Genomic DNA, 6,165 nt, shown 5'->3' on the forward strand with positions numbered 1-6,165 from the left:
ATCACTGAAATCCCAAATAGAAACCTTGGACAACTTCAAAATTTTTTAAAGATTTAGGAAAAGATACCAGAACATCAATAGACAAAATTAGTTTGTGTAAACAATTTATATTATTGAGGCTATCCACATAGTTAATATCTATAATAGTAAAAAAACTTTAATAAACTAACTAATAAAGTATAAACAATTACAGATGAATAAAATAACCAACAAATATAGGATGTTGAAACTCATGTATGAACAGAAATATAGGAATTGAAGTAACATCTTGCTTACTACAGTGTTATCTCAGGATCTTGAAAGCCACTCAGTGAAATTTTACAGATGCTGCATCATCTACGTTTTAACAAGCAATGCTCACAGAACATTTATTTATTTATTTTACCAGTTGATATCCTCATCTTTGCTATATTTTTTCATTTTTTAATTTATTTATGTTTAATATAAATTTATTTATTTTAATTGGAGGTTCACATTTAAATTGAACCTACAAAGAGCTTTAGAAATATCGGTCCATTAAAATATCCTCAGATAGATACATTTGAAATTAATTTCTAGGTGCATGATGTTAGAGAGAAAAATGTATTCTGGATCTTTAAAATGCAACAATATTGGAAAGATAATTTACAGGATAGAATCAGTCTTTACAGATCTTAGTAAACACAAAGGATCCCTAACTTGGTTGATCATGAGAATCATATGGGAGAACTTTTAAAAGACTAAACTGTCACATCCCCAATGTATTCTTTCAAAATGTAAAGCCTAGCTCAGAATCTTACATATAAATACACTTCCTGGGTTACCTGCATGAGGAGAAAGCCACTCAGTCCATGTTCTGTGCTCTGGGGTCTTCTCCCTTGTCCTTCCTACACTGATACCAGATCTGGGAACACAGATAGTAAAAGACAAGCAGCATCACTGGACCTTCCACTAGTTCCACGTGACCAGCTCTTTCTGTGCTTGCAGGAAACCTAATTCACCTCAGTCATTCAGAAAAATACTCCTTTTCAAATTGTCAATACTTTCAAAATGAATATGAATGTCCTGTTACCCAAAGAAATTTGAATCTTGATTGTGAACAGAGACTAAGCAATATTCATTGCTGGCAGAATTTGTCCTATTAAAAACCAAATGTTAAATCAATATTTTGAGTGGAGATAAAGCTTTAAATTATATATGAATTATTCAAATAAGAAAAGTATTATTGTTTTTATACCAATAAAAGTAAATTAGCCTCAAAACATTTTAATCTCAATCAACTATACTACACTGCCTTCATACAGTATTGCTGAACTTTGGGTTTCCTGAAAGATGGAGAATAATTTCATCCACATACTTAATTATGTTTTCGAGTCCATCACTTTAATACATGAAGAAGCCCACCATGTGGTACAGACTAATACTCTTGGCGGTAAGGGCAAATGTCCACAAACACTTTATCTACCTTTGAACTACAGCCCACTCTATTGAGGCATTTAACTGGGGCATCTCCAAGACTGATTTTTATCTAATTAAATTCATTCGGACCTCAATTATAATTTTGACGATAGATTCTTTATCTCCAATGCCATCAGAATAATCACCATGTAGAAATGGACTTACAGAACCCTGTTCCCTGGGGGGATAAGCATAAAATAACAACTTGAATTCAAACCACCAAAAGGAAAAAGTTCAGTCTGGGCAGAAAAGAAATATGTAAAACCTTTCCTATTTAAATTATGGCCTTCAAAATAGGCAAATCTGTTAAGTTCACGCTTTGTCTTTGTATATGACATCCGATCTGATTTTCAGAAATGTTGCATGCTAATCTCAGAAGTCATTTAAAATTTATTTCTACTGCACATGATTTGTTACACAGTTTCAGACATGCAATTTGACAGAATCTGTATTTGTGTAAGGGTGGAGAAGTAGAAAGCATTTGTGGGACTACTCTATTCATCTCAAAGTGCTACTCATGGAGCATTCACCAAAATAAACAGTGCACTTGGCCACAAAAGAAGTTGCAATATGTTTCAAAGGACTTAAATCATATAGAACATATAGATAATTAAATATGCAATTCAACTAGAAAATGATTTTAAAAAACTTTTCCTAGCTATTTACAAATTAAGCAATGCATCTATGAACATTTTGAAAAATAAACTTTCAATAGAAATATGATCACTCATGCATATAATATATGTATATTAAATATATCTATGAAGTGTATATATATTAGAATATATGTAAATTAATTGGATACACAACATCACTAATTATTAGAGAACTACATATCAAAACTACAATGAGGTATCACCTCACACCAGTCAGAATGGTTATTATAAAAAATCCACAAACAAAAAATGCTGGAGAGGGTGTGGAGAAAAGGGAACCCTCTTGCATTGTTGTTGGGAATGTAAATTGATATTGCCACATGGAGAACAGTATGTAATTTCTTAAAGTACTAAAAATAAAACTACCCAGCAATCCCACCAGTGGGCATAAACCCTGAGAAGACCATAATTCAAAAAGACATATATACCCCAATGTTCATTGCAACAATATTTACAATGGCCTGGAGATAGATGCAAGCTAAATGTCTGTTGACAGATGAATGATAAAGATTATGTGGTATATATATATACAATGGAATATTTCCTGGCCATAAATAGGAACAAAATTGGGCCATTTGCAGAGATGTGGATGGACCTAGAGTCTGTCATACAGAGTAAAGTAAGTCAGAAAGAAAAAATGAAATACTGTATATTAACTCACATATATGTAATCTAGGAAAATGGTACAGATGAACCTATCTGCAGGGCAGGAATACAGACGAAGACATAGAGAATGGACATGCGGACACAAGGGCAGGAGGTGGGTGGAGGATGAGTTAGGATCAGCACACAACACCAACATGTGTAAACTACACCGCTGATGGGAACCTGATGCTAGCACAGGGAGCTCGGCTCAATGCTCTGAGTGATGTAAAGGGGTGAGAGGGAGATCCAAGAGGGAATTTGAACATAGCGGATTCATTTCATTGCACAGCAGAGACTAATGCAACATTGTAAAGTAACTATACCCCAACTAAAAAAAAAAAAAGTGATTCTTAAAACATCAAAAAAAATTAACTGGATATAGCTTAAGGAATGTTTAGATAGCTTTATATCTTTAAATGCAAGTATTAGAGAACAAGTAATGTTAAAAATGAATTAAACTTTGATATAAGAAACTATTGATAGAAAGGAAAAGCAAAATAAGCATAGAGAACATTGTAGAATGGAAATAGAAAATAGAAGATAGAAATCAATGAAGTAAATGCTAATTGGAAAATAAATAAAATACATGAATCGATGAATTAATTCTTTGAAAGTTTGATAAAATTGATAAGCTCCTAGCCAAAAAAAAAGAAAACTAAGAAAACAAATTATCAGAATTGAGAATGAAAAGATCATCATCACTGCAGATTCCATAGATCTTAAAAACATTATAAGTGGATATGATCAATGAACTTATGACAATATACTAGCCAACTAATGAAAATGGGCCACCACCACAACTTTCTAAAAGCACTATGAAAAATAATGAGGAACTGGAATAATCTAATATTCCAGAAAATTACTTCTTTAGAATACTTCCTTTCCCAAAACAAAATTCCATTCTCACATGGCTTTACCAATAAATTCTATATGGCAATTAATCAAGAAATACTACCAATCCTACAGAAATACTTTTAGAGATGGGAGGAAATTATTAAACTTCCCAAGTCATTTTATGCACCAGAATAACTCTTATACCTGAATGAAGCAAGCACATCACAAGAAAAGCAATCAGATCAAATCTCACAGTAACACAGTCAGAAAACTCTGAACATAATATTATTTGGATTCCTTTGGATGTTTTATTCATTTATTTTCCTCTTGCTGTTGTTTATGATCCAGGTCTGGAGAAGTGCTTAGGCCAGGGCTAATTATGTTGTATTCTACTGATGCACAACCTCCCTGGTATTCAACCCACAGCACTGACCCCATGAATTATGAGGTTTACCAGCTGGTGAGAATAAGCACTATTCCTGGTTCAGTGTGAGCACTACTCTCTCTCTCTAATCCATCTAGGTAAGTCTTTCTCCAGCCTGAGGTAGTCTCCTCAAACACATGAATAATTGAGGGGAATCCTTTCCAGATATCCAGCATTCCCTTTCTATGTATCTCTGAATCTTTCTCTCTGTCCTCTTGATCTATAAGTCTATTATCTGTGACATTCTACCATCAGAATTCTAGATGCTTTGGTCTCCTTAGACCCTCAACTTCATTTCCTCTCCTCAGGGAGTCTCCCAGGATCTTTTAAGTTATCTCCTTCTCTACCAAAACATGAAAATATCTAACAGTAATAAACAGGAAAAAATCCTAGAACTCAACTTGTTTTCCATTGCTCAGTGATCACTATCAATTATTCCTGACATCCACTGTCTTCAAAATAATTACTTCATATTTTTCGTTTACTTGGTTTTACGCAAACATGTACATTAATATTTATAACAGCTCTACTCATAATCACAAATAGCTCAAAACAAAATATCTCTTAATGGAGAAAATGATAAGCAAACTGTGATACTGTTTGTAATACTACACAACAATGAAATTAACTATGGAAAAATACAATATATACATAAATCTCAAATACAGGATACTAAGTTCAAGAAATCAGATTAAAGACTAAATATTAAATATGATATGACATATAAAAATGCAAAAATTGCCCCCCAAATTTTTATAACTAATTTTTAGAAATTCAGGAAGATTGCAGGATACAAAGCAGCAAAAAGACAGCTGCATTTATATATATTAACGATGAACCATTCAAAATACAATTTAATTTAAATTTTATAAATAATTCAATTTAAGAGAATAAAATACTTAGGTATTCATGTAAGGTCATGATGTATAACTTACTTGATTGTAATAATCATTTCAATGTATATATTTACATAAAATCATGACAATGACACCACCCTTATGGCAGAAAGCAAAGAGGAACTAAAGAGCCTCTTGATGAAAGTGAAAGAGGAGAGTGAAAAAGTTGGCTTAAAACTCAACATTCTGAAAACTAAGATCATGGCATGCAGTCCCATCACTTCATGGCAAATAGACAGGGAAAGAGTGGAGCAGTGAAAGACTTTATTTTGGGGGGCTCCAAAATCACTGCAGATGGTGACTGCAGCCATGAAATTAAAAGACATTTACTTGTAGGAAGAAAAGCTATGACCAATCTAGACAGCATATTAAAAAAGCAGAGACACTACTTTGCCAACAAAGTTCCATCTAGTCAAAGCTATGGTTTTTCCAGCAGTCTTGTATGGATGTGAAAGTTGGACCATAAATAAAGCTGAGAGCCAAAGAATTGATGCTTTTGAACTGTGGTTTTGGAGGAGACTCTTGAGAGTCCCTTGGACTGCAAGGAGATCCAACAAGTCCATCCTAAAGGAAATCAGTCCAGAGTATTCATTGGAAGGACTGATGCTGAAGCTGAAATTCCAATACTTTGGCCACCTGATTCGAAGAACTGACTCACTAGAAAAGATCCTGATGCTGGGAAAGATTGAAGGCGGGAGGACAAGGGGATGACAGAGAATGAGATGGTTGGATGGCATCACCGACTTGATGGACATGAGTTTGGGTAGGCTCCAGGAGTTGGTGATGGACAGGGAAGCCTGGTGTGCTGCAGTCTGTGGGGTTGCAAAGAACTGGACATGACTGAGTGACTGAACTGAACTGAATACCTTAATATTTATATAAATACTCTGCATATTGAATAATATGGTGGTTACTCAACAGTATGTAGTTTTCAATAGTTGCAGAACTCTGACTAAAAAGATGAATGACAAACTATGAAGTTATATTTTATGTAAAAATGGAAAACAAAAAGAATTACTACATTGAAACATCAAACAATTGGGAGGTGCAATAGAAGACAAGATCCTAGGTACAACAGAAGCAAAAAAAAAAAAAAAAAAATCTCAAAAAGGTGAAATCTTCAAAGAAACATACTAGATCTACTGCTACTGCTACTGCTAAGTCACTTCAGTCGTGTCCGACTCTGTGAGACCCCATAGACAGCAGCCCACCAGGCTTCCCCATCCCTAGGATTCTCCAGGCAAGAACACTGGAGTGGATTGCCATTTCCTTC

The sequence above is a fragment of the Bos indicus x Bos taurus genome, chromosome 23 (genome assembly GCF_003369695.1).
Source record: "Bos indicus x Bos taurus breed Angus x Brahman F1 hybrid chromosome 23, Bos_hybrid_MaternalHap_v2.0, whole genome shotgun sequence".
Lineage (NCBI taxonomy): Eukaryota > Metazoa > Chordata > Mammalia > Artiodactyla > Bovidae > Bos > Bos indicus x Bos taurus.